The sequence below is a fragment of the Tympanuchus pallidicinctus genome, unplaced genomic scaffold (genome assembly GCF_026119805.1).
Source record: "Tympanuchus pallidicinctus isolate F22 unplaced genomic scaffold, pur_lepc_1.0 scaffold16, whole genome shotgun sequence".
Lineage (NCBI taxonomy): Eukaryota > Metazoa > Chordata > Aves > Galliformes > Phasianidae > Tympanuchus > Tympanuchus pallidicinctus.
The window spans coordinates 19,704,459-19,726,792 of NW_026294679.1; the positions used below are offsets into that span (position 1 = coordinate 19,704,459).

A 22,334-nucleotide genomic window follows, 5' to 3' on the forward strand; every position below is an offset into this window, starting at 1 on the left:
TCCCCCATCCCCTCCCCCCCAGACCATTCCTCCATAAAACAGTTAATCTTGAAACGACAACGCTGTCACCTTCCTTTTGCAAGTTTCTGCCATTGCTGTCACTATGGAAACAATCAGAACTTGAAATACGTTAGCAAGCATGATTTCTAAAATACGAAAGCGCCAAAGGTAAAGATTTTACATAAAAAACAATCAAGACAAAATTAGCTTGTTAGCATGGAAAGACTGGCTTTAAAGATTTTCAAGTTAATATGAAGTCCTAGGGCGAAACTGCAGTGAGCCTTGGCCAAAGAGAGAGCTGCCATTGCAGCATCACACATCAAGACACACAGCCAAAGGCTGCAACTACTCGCCAGGACTGCAAGCATCCCCTTTCCATCTGTTTATAACACAAAAATAAAGGCACTAAACAAAAGTAAGCCAGTATATTCTCAAACCATTACATTAATCTGAAAAATTCTATACAACATACAGGAAATGGGATCTGTTTCTTTGAGATTCAAGAATCATTAAAACAAGGAAGGTCCCTGTAACTTGCACTGCATATATCTCAATAGCAATCCAGTCATCTTCCTCTCTGTTCATCATCTTCATTCACTTCCACAACAGAAGCAAACTCAAAGCCAATTATTCTTAGTTTCCCAACCAAAGAAAGATTTAAAGCAGATCTTAGAGAAACAGTGGCTACAGAGCTTTGTTGGACAGCTATTCTGCTGTGTTGTGGCTTCAGCAATGCAAAAGCAGTAAGAGTGGGCTCACGCAAGCCCTGCATGTGCAGAAGAAGCAGTTTTCCCCTACTCCCAAAGCTCACCACATACTTCACTTTGACATGTTGGCTCAATTATAGCACACGGGAACCTCCAGGGAACAAAAACAGCTTTTTGAGACAACTCCTTCTCCACCACACACACATGCTCACTCTGCTTTTTTAGAAACTCATTTCAGTGAATGGTTTGTGTTTCACCATCCTATTTTTCTCTCCCTTCACTACATTATTGCGATGTACCCCCTCGTGCTGCTGCTCTCCTCACCTGCACTGGCTTAAAAAGTGAGCCACTATTCTACCTCAAATTCAGCTGCTAAAGTTCAAATACAGAATGCAGAAGCAAGAGGGACTCCTCCTTATTCCAGTGTAGAACACTCCTGCTTAAAACAGAGCAAGAAAACAGCTCAAACGCAAAACACGCATTTTTTAAGAAAACATCACAAAATCTAAAGAATAAATGTACTCTTATTAATTACATGGCAAATGTTAAGTGCCAGGTGCCACTTCAGGCAGAAGCCTGCCATCTAGTTAGAGCTGGACAGGGAATCCTGGAGACTGCTCGCTGCCCTTAGGACTTGGCTGAAGGACTCTGCGCATCCACTGCATTCATTCAGCATCATCCACACACAGCAAACTGCCACACCCTTATATTTCAATTCTCCCTAGTGGCTTAGTAAAAAAATGTTCTACTGTATTCTTAACATAAAAACGATTCTGTTCTTTTTTGACTGCATAATACCTTACTGACTGCTGGAAATTACTATACAAAGATGCTGAGGGGTCCGGAGGACAAGGTGTGTGGAGAGCAGCTAAGGTCCCTGTGTTTGCTCAGCCCAGAGCGAAGGAACTCAGGGGAGCCCTCATGGCAGCTACAGCTCCTCACTGGGAGTAGAGGGCAGTGCTGAGTGGCAAGGAGTTGTGTCAGGGGAGGGCAGCTGGGGGTTACAGAAAGGGTCTGCACCAGAGGGCGGTGGGCATGGAACAGGCTGCACAAGACAGCGAGCACAGCCTGAGTGCTGGAGTTTAGGAAGAATTTGGACACTGCTCTCAGACACAGGGTTTGGATTTTGGATGTTCCTGTCTGGAGCCAGGAATTGGATTTGATGATCCCTTCTAATGTGGCATATTCCATGTTTGGTTTTTATGACAAAAGGAAAGTATACAGTCCTGGCCATCTGAGCAGCAGCTCAAGGTACTGGAAGATGGAGTTATTCCCTTTGTCACTTGAAACATGTTTTCAATTTTCAAAATAGGAAATAATATAGTGTGGCCGAGATTCGTCTATTAGACCACAGAAGTCAGCTGAGACGAAACCAGAAGAGAATGAAGGATTTAGAATTCCGCAGTATCAATGTGATCAGGAAGAAAAAAAGTTGTAAACTACAGAACTGAGAGGAAACAGAGAACAAAGCGAGCCGAATTAACAGATCTGCAGGAGTCCCCCTTCCACCCAAAAGCATCTTCTACAAACAGTAAGTGAATTACAATGCTTTGTTTCTCTGGTAGTTAATGATCACATGGTTCACAATCTATGGAGACTTCACAACAGCACAGAAGACAAAAACTCAGAGCAGGAGTTTATCTTGCTCAAATATTGGACAATGTGAAGGAAGTCACTTCTTTTTTTTTTGTTGTTGTTGTTAAGTTTCAAGAAATCCTAAATTAAAATATTCATTTGATGTAATCAGCATTTAGAAATTGAGATAGACACTGTGCCTTATGAGTTTTTATCCTATCTAGTCATACATGACCACTCCCACTAATTGCCATCTGCACCTCAAAATTAAGAACAAGAGTGGCCACGAGTTCCACAGACAAATCTAGGCACGTCCTGTTCACAGTTTGGTTTGCTTCTGTTCAGCTTTTCTGAATAACTCTTTGATCTCGTGTGGATGAAGAAATGTAAAAAGGGAGTTAATAATCAACCTGTGCCAAAGTATTCACTATTTCCAAAACGTATTCCACGTTTGCCACATCTTTGCAACAGTTCCAAACTTTTCAATTTGGAATCATTTTTGTACATCACTATGCTATTGCTCATTTTTGTACAGCTCTCCTTCCCTATCTTTCTTGTATCTCATTTTATCCTTTTCACTTCCTTTAAGCAGAGTACAGAACTACATTTTGATGCCCATGTAACAGCATGGTTTCACCACAGTATATTTCAGTATTATCATCTCTTGTGCATTTCAAGGGATTATAGTACAATTCTCAGACCACAATTATAATAAGCTACTCTAATCGGTCTGATGCTAATTACAGCATGACCTCTACTAAAAACTGTTTTTAGGACTCTGAACAACTATTAAAGATGGTGATACAATACTGAGTTGAGAAAATCTAAGTAGTAAACACTACATGGTTTTGCATTTACTGGATGACTTCTGCTGAATCAATTATGCTGCGAGATCAACAGGGGAGATAGTCTGCAAAACTCTTTCATATACACATAAGGAGCTTGCATTTTGGGAGGTTATTACAGGGCATTTGGAAAGGAAGCTTAAGGAACAGCAAATCCAAGTTACCTCATCTCAGAATAAGAAGTTCACACCATGATTTAAGGTGCCTTAGCTTACTATATATTGACTTCTTATCTTTACAAATTTAATTTCATCTTTTCCAGTGAACTAAGGCAAAGAGGTCTCCAGCAGTCAGTATGGCAATTTATCCCATTCTCCACATGCCTTCAGAAAACAGCATGCTAGGTAGAACGGATGCTTGAGTGAAAACATTGTCTTGTGATAGAGGATATATCAAAAAGTGAAAGTTCATTTACCAGACCCCGAGATGAGCATTTTGTATTGATGGAGAAAAGGACCGTAAAAGGGTCATCGCATCTCTGTGTCATCCCCTGCAGTCCCAAGACTGGTTCCTTTCAATCTTGCTACTTGGATATAACTTGCAACAATTCTCTAAAGAGGAAGAACTTTAGAATAAATGGAATGCTAAATCTGTCTAATTTATGGTATGGAGACCTGGTCAGCTGGGGCCAAGGTTAATTTTATCAGCTCCTTATCTCAGCAGAAATATGCAGGGAAGCAAAGATGAAGTCTGTGAATAAAGTCCCTGATGCCTGATGCATCATGTACATAAGTAGTCAGAAATACTGCTCCCTTAGTGCAACTAAAAGCATAGCCACAAATCAGCCACCTAAAGCACAATTTGTGCATTTAATCAAACATAGTTGGAATCCCTATTTTGGTTGCACAAATTGACCAACAGGCTTTAAAGGCTGAAGTAACAAAGCACATCTGGGATAAGAGAGTGATATCAGAGAACTGTGCAGCCTGATGAGCAATTAACAACATGGCAAATCAGTACTAGTGAGGAAAAAGGAGTTTCATTATTTGTGATTCAGCAGAACAAAAATTTTTTATGATCTTGCCTATAAAATGGCATATAAGGGAAGCAAATACAGGACTGAAAAAAACCTTAGGGTTATCATTAGTCTTGCAGTGATATCTGTCTAATCCTGTCTAATCAAAAAATGTACCTACAGTTTGAAACAGATATGCAGTTAATCTTCTCACGTTGTTCTTCCTTCGCATATTCAGAAAATGAAATTGCATCCGTTACCTCTTCACTCCTTGATTACCTGATTAGTGAGCAAGATGTCATCTCACTGTGATTTCTTGGACTTTCATTCTAACAAATTAATTAAATGGAAAGGCCAAAACATCATGTAGAAAATTCTTGCCTTTCATTATTTTAATATGTCATTCCAAACTGGAAGATACTTTTCATACACATACCCGAGGTTCACAGATAGAAACCAGAGACAAAAAGGGGGAAACAAGGCACTGCTGGCAATCTCATCAAACCACAAATGTGGGCTAGTCAGATACTGACTCATTACCTGCGAAAGACTGAACTTGTTCTAGACATTCTCATACTCTGAAACAGAGCACCAACAGGGCAAACAAGCTTCAGATTTATTACTTCTGGCAAATGACAGAGGTGTTCGGTCACATAACAGCTGTCTTGTAAGAAAATAAATGAAATCCAAACCATTTTACTGATTCTGTGCTGTTCCAGAAGTAACACTGGACACGACCTCTGACCAAATGCAGCTCTGTCAGAGTCCAGCAGGCTCCCTAGAGTAGTCACACACTACCAGAACAACCATAGTCAAAATCAACATGTGAACCCAGGTCTTCATTTTTCACAGTTTATCCCAGCTGCTTTACATATTCCTCTGCATTAACTTAAGAGGTGAAGATAACCTGCTCAGTAAATATGAACAAGCAGCAAAAAGGCATAAAACTTCAGTTACTGTTCAGTAAATACTTTAATTCTATGAATTCCATTGCTGATATTTGTACCCCTTTTCTTTGACGAAAACAAACTAAGCAGTTACCCTGCTGACAGAACAGAATCACTAAATCCAGATAAAGTTCACAATTTTTGTGGAAAAAGAATAGAATGACAATCATATGACATACATTTATCACACACCTAACACACTTCTGGAAACTGGATATGTTCAGCAAAAAGCACACAGAGCAGGAATTTAGACAGAACAAAATGAAACGCCTGAAAGCAAGGTTTTTGGCAAGGAACTGTCCCCATTTAGATGAGGAAAGACTGCATTTCTCAGCAATTTTTCAGACCCAACACAAATTCAAAGCTTGTACTTTGAAGAATTTCTCCTGCCCTTCCTAGTTCATGGAAATTCCATCTCCGTCAGCCAATTCAAGGGAATCTGAACAGCAAATTCCATTAACCTGAACTCTGAGACAGCAACTTGGCTACTGTGAGTCACTGACAGCTGGAAATAATCCTACCAGCTTTGGAGAAACACCAAATTCAGTGTGATATCCACCCCCGTGTACTCTAGTGTACGAAATCCAGCAAATCTGAAAGGAATCACAAGGATCCTACCACATACTGGAGAGGGAGATGTCAGTCTACTTGAAAAAATCCCTCAACAGAGAAGGAGCCTGCTTCAGGCAGCCCCTGTGCCCACAGCTCCTCAGCACTTTATGTTCGAACCTGATGTTTCTAAAACAGAGATCTGAACTTTTACCTGCACCTGAGTTTCTGGTTTGGGTGATGATCTGAAAAGTGGGCTTAGACAGCTTTCCTGCACGAAGCAGTTATGTTTGCAGTCACCTCCAGAACATCAGTTCTCTGGGCACCAGAAATGAAGGGGAGAAGGCAATATTATTGTATGCAAGGAACTGCTTCACTTTTCACATGCATAAAAGAATGTTTAAGCCCTGCTCCATCACAGATCACAGACACCACAGAACACCAGGGATGAGCCATCATCTCTTTTCAATGCTTAAAATTACACTGTGCATTGTATACAGCTCTTGCTAGCCAGCTAGATTGATTGCATCCCTTCAGCTTAACCAATTACACAAAAATCACAGAAGGCACACAGTATACAATTAATTTAAAGAATGAGAGAAACGAGGAAAGAAGCAACTTAATTCAGATCCTCCAAACTTCTACAAAAGCAGATTTGGAAGCAAGGAAGTTGTTGGTGGTTTTTTTGTTTGCTTGTTTTTAAAGAAATCCATATCTTCTAGAGGACTACAACACAAGCAAAACTCAAAAACTGCCCTGAGACAACACATAAGCTTTGTTTGGTCTAATGGCCCTGTCTGCAATAGGAAGTTTTAGGGAAAAAACTTGATACTGCCTCCATCTCACTTATATCATTGAGTTTCATGATTTATCTGCAAAAGGTAAAATGACCAAAGATGCTTACTAAGCCCCAGTACTACCATAGGAATTGCTAAATTGGACCTTATTGGAAATGATTATTCTCAACAACCCCCAAGGTACAGAGAATTATTCTTTATGATTATTTGATAAAATTACAATCTCATAACTATAACTTCTTCCCGGCCAGATCCTCACATCAACCTGCCATCTCTTGCTATTAAGCTAATTTCTTGGTAGCTTCCAAATCCTTCTGCATGCTGTGTTCTCCAAGACTGCTCCTCACCACCTCCTGACAGAAGAAATATTCCAAGTACAACTGGCAACTCCAATTCATATTGCTGTGCCAAAAGTCAGTCAGAGACAGACTTCTGACATGCAGAACCCACTGTGAGTTGCATGCAGCACACTCCTTACTTCAGTATCCTTCTGTTAAGAGACTATCAGTCTCCTTATTCAGAAAAGTTTTTATGATAGGTGTCGTAGAGCAAAAAAGTCACACAGCACCACCTTGCTCTACACGGCACATTTATCTATGCGCAAAGACAGGACAGGAATCTTGCCTTGCCTTTTTTGATTTCAGGATGTATACCCTGAAATTTATTAGACATCTTTGAAATGGCCAAAGGAAAAGGGGGAGAAAAAAAAGAAAAAAGAAAAAAGTATAACACCATTTAGGCATTAAATATCTCTATTAAAAACTTTACCACAGGAAACAATAACAGCAACTGACCAAATTTCAATCTGTGTATCTCAGAATGTTCAAGAACTAGAAACCCAAGTTTCAACTCTCAAAGTCCAGCTTTCTAATGGAATGTATTTGTGTTTAATCTTGACTATTCATTCCAAGATATTTTTCTTTGTATGAGTTTAAAAAGCCTCTTTAGGCTACTAGTTGGGAACTTTCAGAATGTTTTACCCACGGCTCTCTTCAGGTCCTAAGATACTAAGCTGGTGACTCCAATACAGAGTATTTTTACGGTACAGGTAGATAACACCAGTATAAATAGAGAACAAGAATAAGGAAATTTGTCTGCAAAAGACCAATACACACATAACTGACAACCTAAAGTTTTATGGATGCTCCTGAAGAATGGACGTCAAACCTTATGCATGACATCCCCATTTCTGACAGTTAATGCAGTCATGAAAAACAGACTAATATAAACTTTATGGTATCACCTATTTACTTTCATCTATGAGGTATAAATATTGTCCTATAAACACAGTCTTGTTTGTAGCTTATCTGCGTGCAGACAGAGCACAAACACTACTTCACAACGATAAAGCACTGAGATGTTTTTAGAAGCTCCCTTTTGTGCTAACACTCTTTTATTTTAATCTATTCACTGCCAATTGAAAACACTTGTAAAATGACACCCACACTTCACCTTCACGTGTCTGGCACACAGTATTTCACTGACAAGGGAGACTTCGAGAAATTCCTACTCAAGTACTACCAGCTCCTTCCCAGTCACAGCAGGGCAATAAACATAAACCCATCTCGTAAGTAGGTCTGGCTGGCCAAAACCTGTTCTCTTTCGAGGAAAGCTTGGGTGCCACAGTTAGTCTCAGAAGACAGTTGATGTGTTAGACATCAGATTTGATGTGGAATTCACACAACTGTAGAAAATAGGTGGTCACACACTCCTCAGCCATCCTTTCCCATGGCAGACACTAAGTAGAAATCATATTTTTATTACTGTTTATTTCTGGGGTCTTAGAGATTTCTATTGCTCTAAATTCAGATCTGTGCAGTAGGTGAAACACACTGACTTTTCAGCTCCACTAGTTTGTGGTGCTGCAGAATGCCACAAAATTTACACTAAACCATAATTTAACCAAGCTTTGATGGCTGATGATCAAAACTTTATGAGCTGGTAGATTAGATTCTTCCCATTGCAAACCTAGATACAGTTTAAGGTGACAGGTTCGGTGAGTTTAAATTTATCAGTTCCTAAGAACATACATCTACATCAAAGAAGATAGAAGTTAAATACTCACCCTTTCAGCAGCACCTTTGTTCAGAAGCCAGCACACAGAGCAAAAGCCAACAATGCCTGGCTCACAGTCAACCCTCCAGCTGGGGAAAAAAAATAAAAAAGAGTAAAATGGGTCTGGATTAGAGGTACACAGGAAGGAAAGATCAAAGATTACTTTATGGGAGTATTAAGATCATCATGTACAGGTTGAGCAAACAATCACTTTGTTCTAAACACGAACTATTCAACAAGACAGTGCACACACTATTGTGCCTCCTTAAGTCTCAGCAACTAGAAGACAGAATTTTGTAGACACTGAAATTAGATAAAATGAAAGGCAGGAAGGGAGAGAATACGGTAAGAACTTCCTGGCTTGTTTAAGAGGTGACAGCTCACTAGTCAGGGTTACAACTTCCATGACAGTGCCATCGAGTCACTGAGTTCAGCTTTAAATTTCACATGAGGACCTTTCCTATAATGAAAGTGGTAAAATAGCCTCAGATGAAGTTCTCTATATACTGGAATTGAGACAGCAGCTTAAATCCCTGTACAGATGCATGTAGAGACCACGTATAGAAATGCAGTGTACATTAGTTTTGTCTTCGTGTCATTTGAAAACTCAGGTTCCATTTCTACTCTTTACAAAGGAAACCCCAAAACTGGTACACTTCCCAAATTCTTTACATAATCTCCTCCAGTTAATTGCAGGGCTGCCTGCCAACCAAACACAGCCACATAACTCCACTCACAAGCCTGCAACGTGGGCAGCTGCTCCACATGGTGACTCTTCATCATCTCCCTCCACCACACCAGAGCCTAGGGTACCTGACAGCCTATCCAGAAAAGAAGGAACTGGCACAGCAGAAGCTTTTCAGGTTCACTGCCAGTTTGGCAAAAGGCAAACAAGACGTCTAGGGCCGCCCTTCATTCTCTCAGATGCAGTCATACTGGCTTTCTGACTGCAATTTAACATACAATTTCATCCGCTATGGAAAAATTCTTTGCTGCCTTCCTCTGCACTAAAGAGGCTACGCTCCTGTTCTCACCTCCTGTCCCTTGCAGGCTGGCTGAACATAACTGTGAGGAGTAACTCACGGTCTGGGAGCTGCCTTTCCATCATTTACCTCGATGTAAACAGAAACAAAACAGTGCAACCAGGCCTTTCTCAGTATAGTTTACTCCCATTTATCTCCAACCACAGCTTTTAGGCAGTATGTAGCAACATAATGCTCTTGAAAATCACTCTCCAATCTTATTCACCTTTCTCTACCCCCAATATTTTTACATCGTTTGCTCTAATGCTCCTTTTTAAAGCATATTTTCTAAAGAAAGGCAGGATCTAGGATTGGTATGCAATCACATAGATTGGAACTGTCAGGAAGCATTAGGGATGCAAAAATAAGAAGGTAAGAAAGGCTGCCAACTTCCCTTAATACCTCAAAAGCAAACAGAAATTAAATGGGTGAAAGAGCCTTACTAAATTATCCAACCTATTTTCATCTGAACATGGACTCTTTGATGTTAGATTATTTTCCAGATATTTCTACAAGTCTATATATACAAATATATATATATATATATAGTTTGTTCTTCCACCCCTTGCTTTGGGGGTGCATTTCATAATCTCACTCCCTCATTTCCAGTTATGTCCCTTCATACCTTATTACATTAATTACTTTTCATCTTTCAAGTATGCACCTCTCAAATTTTCATTGACTGTTATCACTTCTCATAACAGCACTTCATTTATCACACTGCCAAGGAAAGTATATCTACCCATCCCCATCAATCCTTTGGTCTGTACTCACACGCCATTTTTCCCTCAGCTCTGTTCAGTTAGTTTCTATCTGTCCAGAAACAAGATTTTTGGCCCTGTGAGCTTGGCAAGTTAACTCTCACAGTTGTTCCAGAAGGAACTGTTCTTCAACTTATATAACCCCAAATCATATTAACTTGTTGCTTGCTTTCATAATGCATCTGCAAACTGGTTGATCTGCTGCACAGCCACCCACCCCCAAATGCTTGGAACAACACTCGTGCTTTTCCAGTTCCACTCTCCCTGGATGCACACATTTCAGGTTAACTGTTTTTTGACTACATTCTTTCCAGCACCTCCACACAAATGGGAAATACCTAATTTCGATAATCTCTCCCTACTTCTAATACCTCTAGTTCTTGTGTGTTAAGTGGCCTTTCTTCACCAACATTTGATTTACCTACAACATTTAGCCTCAGAAGTCTGGAAAAAAAGTAGCCTATCAGAAGATTCTCAGAGCCATGCATTTCCCAGCAAGACACAGAGAGAGAAGGTCTCCACGTGACCCAACATGATGTTCAGCACAGCTGTGAATGTGTTTATATTTCTGAGATTTCCTGCAGAGAATTTCCTACTTTCAGCCTAAATCACCTAATGTAAAAGGACAGGAGCAGACCAAACAACCCAACATATCTTAATTCCATGCACCAGTACAGGTTGAGGGATGACCTGCTGGAGGGGAGCCCTGCGGAAAGGGACCTGGGTGTCCTTGTGGATGACAGGTTGGCCATGAGCCAGCAGTGTGCCCTTGTGGCCAAAAAGGCCAATGGCTTACTGGGGTGCATTAAAAAGAGCGTGTCCAGCAGGTCAAGGGAGGTGATCCTCCCCCTCTACTCTGCCCTGGTAAGACCTCATCTGGAGTACTGTGTCCAGTTCTGGGCACCCCAGTACAAAAAAGACAGGGATCTCTTGGAAAGAGTTCGGCGGAGGGCCACGAAGATGGTGAAGGGCCTGGAGCATCTCTCCTATGAGGAAAGACTGAGTGAACTGGGTCTGTTCAGCCTTGAGAAAAGAAGACTGAGAGGGGACCTGATCCAGGTCTATAAATATCTAAGGTGTGGGGGGCAGAATGGCGAGGCCAGACTGTTTTCAGTGGTGAGTGGAGACAGGACAAGGGGAAACGGCTGGAAACTGCAGCACAGGAAGTTCTGCACAAATGTGCGCAAGAACTTCTTTACAGTGAGGTGACGGAGCACTGGAACGGGCTGCCCAGGGAGGTGGTGGAGTCTCCTTCTCTGGAGATGTTCAAGACCTGCCTGGATGCCGACCTGTGCGACCTGCTGTAGGGAACCTGCTTTGGCAGAGGGGTTGGACTCGATGATCTCTGGAGGTCCCTTCCAACCCCTACAATTCTGTGATTCTGTATTTTCCTTGACCATCTTAAGCCACGTATGCTACACAGTTAAGCCAACAGCAGTGAGAAAACTAGGCATTTATCTTGCTTCGCTTTCCCACACATTAACCAGCCACATGCTGCTGTGGCCACCACTTGTTGCAGTGCCCATGGAACTTTCCATTTTTAGATTCAGTTTATCATTCACCTGTGCATTTATAATGGCACATGAGATTACAGAGTGACAGGAGAAAAGCTGGACTGTGTGTAAAAGCTATGCCACTAAAAAATGTCCACTATTGGCCTTGTATTTCCATTTGTAAGCAACACCTCAGTACAGGAAAATAAAGCTGAACAACTGTAAACTGAGAAGGCTGCAAAAAAAAATGAAGACTATTCAGGTAGAGAGGGAAAGAGAATCACTTTGAGCATGTGAACATGGAAGATTTTCGCACGGCTGCAGGACAAGATGAACTGAACACAAGGTAGATCTGTTAAGGAGCGGAATTCTTTCCAGGATTAAAAAAAACCCTATGGAGTAAAGGAATACAAGAACACATTGTTTATCAGAACGTTCTCAAAAGATTTTGTGAAGTCCTTCACAAAGGGCTACTCGAGTCACTGCGAGGGCAAGAAGAACAAAGTACTGTCACAGGCAGGAAACTGACAAAAAGGATCAAAATGGGCACTGCTGATCAGATTTGAGCGTGGAAGAAGGGTATTTGGGCAGCTCTCAGAGATTAGTATCGATTTTCTTTTGGGTTGTTGTTAAGTATCTGCAAGAGGAAGCAAAGGATGTTTCAGCTGAACACAATTTTCAGTAAGGCTGACTGCACACACCAAAGGTTGTGTGCTGGGTTAGGAAATTCTAACATGAAGGGAATCCTCAGACATTTGGCAGCTAGAGCAACAGAGTACCAGAAGGACACAAGAAACAAAAAGAGAGGCCTTTGCTCATGTGCTCTAAATTACCTGCAGAAACTCTAAGGGTTTATGTCCGATTAGTACAGTTAAAAAATAAACAAGGCACTGAAGAAATTAATAATATTCACAATACATATAGTAGTATTCTTTACTGTATACTTATTGACAGTACTTTCACCTTCAGTTTGTTTCAGTTCACTCTGCTCAAACTGTACTGAACAGAGATGAAAATCTTCACAACAATGATCAGGACAAAGAATATGCTTAAAACCGAATGTAAACCCTCCAGAATTAATTTCAGTGCCCCTAAAACCACAAGAGAACAGGAGTGAAAGGAAGTACTTTCTGGTAGGATCAGTGATATCTAAAGCTTCCTGACACATTTGCCTTTTATCTCTGCTAACATTTTCCAGGGCAGAACTTCAGGAGATCCCTAGACAATCTGCTCCACTTAACCACTTGTGCTGTTGGAAAGCTTTTCCTAAAGTTTAGTCTAAATTCTGCACTTTAAGCCCTTTACATCTGATCTCATTCTATGTGAACGTGGAGGAAAAAATATTATTTTTCACTTTGCAGCACACTTTAAAGTTTTTAAATGAATTTATCTTCTTCAGTCTGAACAATCCTGATTCTTTCTTTTCTTGTAGGGCACATTTTCACTGCTATTGCTTTCTCATGAGCTATTTCCAGTTGGTCCTCATATTTCCTAAGTGCGGCGTGCAAAAGAGGCTGCAGCATTCCAGCTGACATCTTACCACTTCATGCTAGAGAGAAAGATAAGTTGTCTCAGCCGCTGGGCTCCTTCATACACATTATTTGCAGTGTTGACTCATGTGAGAGGTATGATGCTCTATGCCACCTGCTTCTTTTCCACTGGCCTACTACTCGGCCAGCCTTGCCAGTTCCACACTTGTGCAGCTGATACATTGTGCCTGAGCAAGTTGTTTACTTCAAGCAACAGCAAAACACACACTGCAATCAAAAGCCAAGTTATTTAAAATGGAAAGATAGAATCAGAAGAAAAGCAGCCTATTTTATTCATCAGTAGAGCAGTAACTTCGTAACGGCTGGTAAAACACACAAAAACAGAAACATCTTCAGTTTCCAGAAGCACAAAGGAGGTGGGTATTTATGCAGTTCTGCTGGTTTGGGTTTTTTTAATCTCACTGCTGTCCAGCAAATTTCTCAAATGCTTCTGAAACTCACTCACAACTGTCTACTTTGGAGATCTTAGCACGCCCTCCAAAACAACTAATCATCAGGTACACAGCTCTGCTCTAATGCAATATTCTCATCCTTTCTTCCAATTTCTCCTAAGTGTATTTTATGATGTAAGTCAGAAAAGTAAGTCAGAAAAGACACTGGGTTATATGGCAATAAGAATTATGATTTCAAAAAAATAAATTTACCAAATGACAGACAGAATTTTTTCTTGCACGTTTGTGCACAGACCCATGAATTCTGAAAGCCATCGTACAGAGTGTATGTCAAGACCTAACAAATCACCTGCAGTTGAAGCAGGAAGCCATTTTCATGACCAAACTGTTGAAAAGCATCATATCATTTTTATTTCAACTATGTTCTCATTGCTATTTACATTACAGCACACACTGAGGAGCTTCAGCCAAGACTGGGATTGCTGTATGTTATGAAATCTAGCCAAACACAGGCACGCATCCCCATCTGTGTACACAATCAGGATTCTGTATACTTAATAGAAGACCAGCACAGTCCTACATACTTCTCTAAAAAAACAGAGATAGCACACAGCAATCAGAACAGAAATCTTATCCTAATTTGACAAAACCAGAACCGAGGTACCAAGGAATTTAATTACCAAAGATCAGAAGAAAGGCCGAGCAAGGGACCTATGTCCAATTTTCTAAACCCGTTACAACATATTAACCACTAAACAATCCTTCTGCATTCCCTTCCCTAATCACCAAAGCACACTGATGGAAGATGTCTGCACTTAATGCTCACCCACAGGATCACCAGTGCTAAACAGCACACAGCCATTCTCCGAGAGGAAGTATCCATGACTTCATTCTTTACCACCCTGAATTCAGAATGCCTATATCACTGCTTTCTTTCTACCTTCTCAGTCAGCTCATAGCAAAGGCCTACAAAACATGCTTTAAACAAATAATTTCTCAATCAAAGCAAACCAAGAACTCAGTTACTACGGTCCAACTGCTAGCAGTTAAGCCAGGAAAACTAAAAAGCTGTCTTAGATACTGCACCCTTGAAGCAGAAGTATCACAGAATGCTACTAGAACGCTTGTGGAGAAAAATAAATCATACCTGGAATAAAGTACAGCGCCTCTATATGTGAGCAAACAGAATCAATCGAAAAAAAAATTATTAGAATTGTCATTTTCTTCTGTGTTTGAAAAAAGCATAGTAAACAGGCAAGTAAGCATATATTTGCATGAAGAAAATCAGAAACACAGTAGGAAATAATGGAACAGAGAACAGCTGAACCAGAAAGTAGGTTAGAAAGAGACATCTCTCCAGAGCCCTAACAAATCCATTACAAGGCCCTAGGGAGATGTTAAAAAACAAGGGACTGTTGTAGAGACATTTAACACTCCTTTACGTGACACAGCGGTTATGCATTCAGCAGGAAGAGTAAAGCAGCATGCTGAAATGAAATCCACAACTGCAAATAGAAATAAAAAGACAAGGCAGCTTTTGATCAATGGCACGCACAAGGTAACATATTTGGGACAGGTACAAATGCTAGGAGAACTTTGGGTTTATTTCAAAGTGCAGGGAAGAATCCACAGAGAAAGCTGGCAGAAGGTACCACCAGCACAGTACCTGCAGCTTAGTGACAAAACCCAGTGCAGCATTACAGCAAAGCACAATGCAGCATGCAAACCAGTGAGTACTGATGTGCAGGGTGGGCAAACAGGAAACATTTAACTGCATACTTGATGACCTATTTTGTTCCTTGTATATTAACAAAAGCCTTCTAATCACTTTATGTTAGTATCCAGGCAACAGCACCAGCCATGCATATAACAGATCAGGATGCTATTAATACATCTTTAAGCTGGGACAGATGACAAATTTTCATCGAGGCACTGGAGAGTGCCAGGCCTCCCCACCAACACTCCCAATTATACAGCGTGCTGTAACAGAGCAAGTAAGCTGCTGCTGCTGCACGTGTTGTCACGGGACACAAATTCCACTCACACCATGTGAAACAACTACTTCCAGTCACAGAGCAGGAAAGTACTACGAGATTTGGTGGGAAATGGGTTAGTGGGACATAAATGCCACAACTTGCTTTCCACCGCATCTGCAAATGCCTGAGAAGAGGATGGACCACAGCCAATGAACACTTCTGCTGCTGTGGATCCATTCTGCTGCCAAATCTTCTCACCTTTGAGTGACAGATTGCAGTTCTCACTTTCATCTCATATTTCTCACACGCAGCATTCAATCTAGCAATCTAGACTTACAGTAGAAAACAGAAGAACCATCCCACTAAAGATAAGGCAGTGTATGTGAACAGCGAAATGGCAGCGGGATGTGCTGGCTTGTACCAGAGAGTAGTACACTGACCTCAGCTAATACAAAATCCATCCCATCTCTCTGAAAGCAATGCCTGTACTCTATTAATATCACAAGATGAACTTCAGCTGTATAAATAAAACCTCTAATTTCAGCTGAGTACTCAACATCTCTCTGGCATCCATCACCTTCTCTACAACACGGCTCTCAGGAAGGCCCTCTCGGGAGGTTTCCACACAAGCATACGCTCGACAGGAATGCATGTCTTATTATCTCCTTTGGGCTAACATTCACACAAAATTATGTGGGAATTAAGAAAAAGAACAGTGAAGTTCTGAAGGAAATGCTCAAGTCAGTAGGGTTTAAAATGAAAGCTCATTGTCTGGAAGTCAAAGGGATGCACGTTGTCTTTTGGAGGCTCACTAACAAGCTGGGTGACTTCATGAACATCTCTTCAGCTTTCCTACATTGAAAAAAAATCCTCCTCATCCAACCTTCTTAGGTACCTAACTGTGAGAACTAAAAAAATAAATACACTGTAAATTGTCCTATTATTATTACTGTTGTTACTATGGGGGCTGAGACTGCCGTCAACAAGCAAGGAGGACATAATTTAATTTTCTTCAAATATTTATTATGAGACAACACAACCATCTGTTTAACACTCACTATATTTAGTTTCTCTCTTAAAAAACACAGGGAAGGAAATATCAGCTTCTGCCTCTCTCTTCCACGTATCCTTTCCAGCCACATAGCACTCATGAATGCACAGCCAATATCCTTTCAGCTACAGCACATGAGAAACTGCAGGAAGGCAGACAAAATTTCAGCTTGGATGAAAACAATTCCAACCTCAAATGTATTCCACAGTACCAGAAACAGTCTCCAGTTTTAGAAGTATTAAATAAATGTTATTTTCAGCTTTGAGGACAAAGAACAGGATATGAAGGGAAATGGAGGGATTAGAGCAGATAGATGGCAATAAAGAACACGATGACTACATGCTAAAACAGGGCAGATACAAGAATATTGTCTTTCCATAAAGAAATAGCAACTCTTTAATAAAATTAATTTATCTCCACCATATTATAAAATAAACCATCATTCGTAAGTAACAACTGTTACATGAAGGTGCCTTTGGTTTCATAATGAATTCTATTCAGATGCTTTTATGAAAGGGCTTCTCCCAACAGCCTGCTGGCAAAAATGTAATGCCTCACACCACATCACTGGGACTCTGAGATAATACAAGCCAAGGAGGCAGCATAAATCTCATAATGAATTAATTAATTACTTAATTAATACACAGAGTGAATCTGCTGACGAGAAAAAACAAAAAACAAAAGGCACCAGCTACAATGCACCGATTCCCTTTTATTCTTCCCCATTCCATCAGCAGCAAGCCAGGCACACAGTGCTGATGGAGGACAACCGGTGCTCTCCCGGCGCTGACACGGCACCCAGCTCCCCTCTCCAGGCCGGCCTCACAGCCCTGCCACCCTCCTGCCGTGCACTGGGAGGTGAGAGCCCCAGCCTCTCTTCTGCTTGGACAGACACAACTGCAGACAGACTTCACTACAGAATGAAATGGCACTGGTTTCTTAAGTAGAACGAGATTTGAGAACAGGTCAGATACACGCCACTGCCTGCCTGAATAACGTGCTGTTAATGGGATCTATTACTGTTACAGGTCTTTAGGATTGCTCCAAGCAATTCTCTACTGCTCCTCACCCCCACGAAAAGCCTGCTTTTAATTTATGTAGCCTGCCTGCACTGCAGAAGGTTTGTACCTTATATTTTTAACCAGCGTAATAATTGGAATAAAACACCTTGCTTTCATAAACTGTTTTTCAGTACCTGCAGTTTACTAGAGACACTCCGCCCTCGAAGGCAGAACAGCTCTAACAGCTGTATGAATTAGCTCTTTTCTGGAGCACCACTCTTTTGAACCTGCCATCACATCTAATTCCTAACTGCAGGATGTGATGCTTGCAGAAGCCAAGACCTTTGTGATGCTGTTTTACAGAGCAAAAAAAAAAAAAGCAGCACATACAAAAAAAACAGCCAAAAAATACTTGAAAGGTGTTCCTTAATGAACAGACAGAAAGGAAGAAACACACTGAAAACACACTTACAGATTCTAATATGGTAATTTTTCTTCTTCATCCACCCCAAATTGTCAGTGCGGACTGACTAGAGCGCTCACTTATGCCTGCATCATCACTCGCAAAGCTACATCTTTCATCGTGGCCTGCTTTTGTCCAGAACTGCTGACAAAGCCAACACCAAAACCTCTGTCAATGTGCCCCTCTGTCATCTGAAAACCTTGATACCACGCATGTGACCCTCCCCTCAATTAAGAAGCCTTGCAGAGCCACTAATTCATCTCTTGCAATTTCAGGTGGCCCTGAAATAGATTAAACATCTTGCTATCCATCTTTAGAGATACTCTTACATGATTTTATTTTTTATTTTATTGACACCTAGAAAACATGGACAGAAATCTAAACAAGGAGAGCACATATTATTTCCCTGATGTCAGAAGTAAGGGCTTAACTTGCATTAATATAATTTCTCAATTTATTAGAATAACAATTCTGAATGATTCAACATTGTTAAAGTGTTAAACTAAAGGCCGTCTCCTGGCAATGAGATTACACCACCAGATCTGAAATGGAAGAAGTTCTTACAACAGTCTTGAGTCATTTGATGCTGGCAATAACCAAATATCAATGACATCATTTTGTCATTATACATATACAAAAAAAAAAAAAAAAAAAAAAAAAAAAGCTTTTTGGCGCTTTCCCCAGGGGCTATGGCCAAAAGCATTCAATCTGGATGAGGCCAGAGATATTCAACCTGGTCATACATCAAACCATCAGTGAAACACACACCATTTTTATTGAGTTTTACCATATATCTAACGCTAAGATGCTGAGATCCCCCTTGTCAGCACAGGCTGTAACTAACAATGGTCCCACCTGCCAGACCCTTCCTTCCCTCCCAGAAGCTGCAGAGGTACAAACACTGCAGCCACCTCATCCACTGCTCACAAGTTCCCAGTCAATGTGGGACACAGTCCAGTGACACCCAGTTGGCAAACCACCATTTTATGAGTCCTGTGGGAAAAAAAAAAAAAAAAAAAAAAAAGCAACACTGAATGATTTACCCCCAGGACAAAGCCTGTGCTGTATGCACAGTACTGTTTTCCAGTTTCTCTCCTCTTATTACTGAGAATTCAGTTTAACTATCTGCAAAGAGTAATCTGTGCTCTGCCCAGCCCATCTAATTTCACCTCTCTTTGAAACAGTACTGAAAAATAACTAAAAATAGTTACTTGCTAATTAAGGAGTCAAGGCGGAGAGCAGACACAGCAGGAACCTTTCACTGATGCACGTTATGCAGATGAGATAAAAGGCAGAACATTTTGCAGAAAGGCCTCCAGCAAATGCCATTTTTCCATTTGATCCTGAAAAATAACTTCTGGCACAGACAAACTATCTAGAACTTAAAAACAGCTGAACTCAATGTTGGGTGCAAAATGAAAATGTCAGTTGCAAATCAACATAGTCTTTTAAGTTTCAAGACATTCAAAAAGTACTTCTTCACATTGATTTTTCCACTTCTGTCAAGATATCTCTTCCAACTCTCAACACCTTTTCCTACCTATTGTGTTTGTTATTTAATATGGAAAACATGCATCCATCAGATTTTTCCTTTCAGGGTTGCTAACAGAGGCAGTGGAACATGACTCACTTCCCGCTGGTTGTTGGTTTTTGTGTTGTTTTTTTTTAAATCCACCAGCAAAATCTGTGCTTGCCTCCATCCCAACTTTGTGCACCAGAGGCTCAAAAGCATCCCCACATTGCCCACAGAGCTGAAAAGACACAGCAAGCCTCAGGTCACCAGGCAGCAATGCCAACATTCGCCATGTCCCACTTCTCGTTAGGTCAGCATGCTGATTGCTCCAAGCAGAAAGCTTCTGGACGGAATGACTTCCTCTTCCCTTCAGTAGTAAGGATTTCCTAGAGCTAAATAACCAAAAATGTAATTTAAATATCAATCACAGCTCTTAGCATGACGTAACAATGAATTTCTACAACACTACAGGAAAAGCCCTGCTCTTAGTGACTTTCAAGGCAAGGCCAGTTCAGGCCCTGGGCAACCTGTCTGAGCTGCGCACATCCCTTTCACTGCAGGTGAGCTGGACTTCGTGACCTTTAAATGTCCCTTCAAACTCTAAGGAATCAATAATTCCAAGAAAAGCACACATCCTAAGGCAGGTTGCCAGTAGTGGTCTTCAAGCAAGGGAGCTTTGTAACAGAGACACAGCATTTAGTTGTTTAAACAGAAAGTAAGCGATGGACTGCTTGTTAACCTCTTTGGTCTTTCCAGTGTGAAGGTCTGAATTTGTATACTTGGTAAAATGGGAAAACTGATCTACTTTAATTACAGTGTCTAACAAAGATTTTTGTTCAGGACCAATTAAGAAGAAATACCAGATCACAGGATTGCTGAGCTACATCAGCTAGCTAGTCATTAGGACTAACAGTCTATGGAAAACTCCACTGAGAGCCCCCAAATTTAAAACCTTACAAACAGAAATTACTCTAAGATCTGTTCTACTGGAAAAAACAGCTTGAAAGCTTGCTGTAGAAAACAATTTGAAAAATTTATTATAAAAAGGGAGAAAAATAGTTACATTTCTACAAGTCTAACTGCTGAAAAGGTTCTGTGGTAACATGCCACTGAGATGACAAGGGAGCCAGTTCTCTCTAAACTGCTGCTTCAGTCTTCAACCTGAAAGGATTTCCTTGCAATCACTCACAGGAACATGCCTGAAGGCTTCTCATGCTGGCTACTGCAGCTGGGTGTGTTGTACAGAAACATACTTCTTCACAGGCTAGGCAAGCTCAAGGTGACCAGCCTTGTGGGCTGTCCAGATGAGCAGTAGATGGATTTGGGGAGGGGATCTGATCTGCATTTATCCCACAAGCTGCAGGAATCCAGTAGTGGATTCTTGTTTCCTTGCTCTTCCTGTCAGTTTTATAGAATGAAAAACACCTGCACCAACACATATTAATTTTGCAGCTTCCCCGCCTCCCAAAAAACAAGGCAAAGAGTCTGGCTTGAGAAGGGAAAATAAAATACCCACGTGGACTGCAAAAGGAAAGAGGAAATTACTGACTCACAAATCATATATTAAGTTGTTTCATATGACCTCCTACACCCTCAGCCCCTCCGCTTCCTTTTTCCTTAAAAGCACGCAGATTTGTAGTTTTTTCTCTCCATATGCCACCAAAGCTTTGCCATCATTTTAGGCTGAAACACTAATGCTCTTATCACAGAAGACCAAAGGACAAAATACAGGAAGCAATTCAAGGTATGACTTCTTTGCAATTCATTCCCCAAAGACAGGAAAAAAAAACCCTGGCAAACACAGCAAGCCGAGATCTTACTCCCACTGTTTCAAGGCTGCAAACAGCATACATCACTCTCTAGCACCAGTAAGAAGAATACACAAAAAAATGTTTATTTGGCATGCATTGTTGGGTTCCATAAGTTCAACTAATACCAGTAGGCACTAAAAAGCTTGGATCTGTAGCCTCCTTCCTTCCTTAGAGAAAACCCATTCATTTCCCAGAATCACACTTTTTTTCCCAACAGCCATAGCCTCGAGTTGCCACACCTTACAGCTTCAGCATCCAGCTGAAGCTTTAAAGATGTATGCAGGCCAATGTGCACACAGCATGCTCTCGCTCACAACCCTGGGGTGCCCCAGTACAGGAGCTCCCTCCTATCCCCTCCATAAAGAAGATGCAAAGCTCAGATGTGAGCACAGGCTCTCGGTACTGGCACTAACTCCAGTGCTGACCGTACCCAGCAGGCAAAGACCTACAGTGCATAGGAGAAATAGGGTCAGCCCCAGGCTCAGCCCTGCCCACTGGGGTGGGTTCTTCAGAGCTTCTAAGCAGCTTTATGAAGTATTAAGAATGCATAAACTACATTTCTTCTCTGAACGCTGCATCTCTGAACTAACTTTCATAAGAATGGAAAAGAGCATTTAATATCAATACTCAATATCAATAACTACATATATATATATGTAAAAAATCATAAAAATACAATAACATTTATTTTCATGATAGTTCTTACAGATTTTACCATCCTCTCTCTACACAAGAGTGAAAAAACACACCAGCCTTGACATAAAGGCTCTATACAGTGCAGACATAAAACTTGCCACATTGTATAGAGAAGTTACAAACTCCCCTAATACTTACCCAATTAATAATAATAATCAAAAAAAGCGAGACTGCT

The 22,334-nt window shown here is 40.9% G+C and overlaps 1 protein-coding gene across 1 annotated transcript in view; it reads right to left on the reverse strand.

Moving 5' to 3' along the window:
• Window positions 1–22,334, reverse strand: part of NDST2 (N-deacetylase and N-sulfotransferase 2) — a 127,637-nt gene that overhangs the window by 95,651 nt on the left and 9,652 nt on the right. Inside the window, exon 2 of the mRNA XM_052678225.1 lies at window positions 8,441–8,519. The gene's annotated coding sequence lies outside the window, so the exon portion shown is untranslated. The remainder of the gene's footprint in view (window positions 1–8,440; window positions 8,520–22,334) is intronic.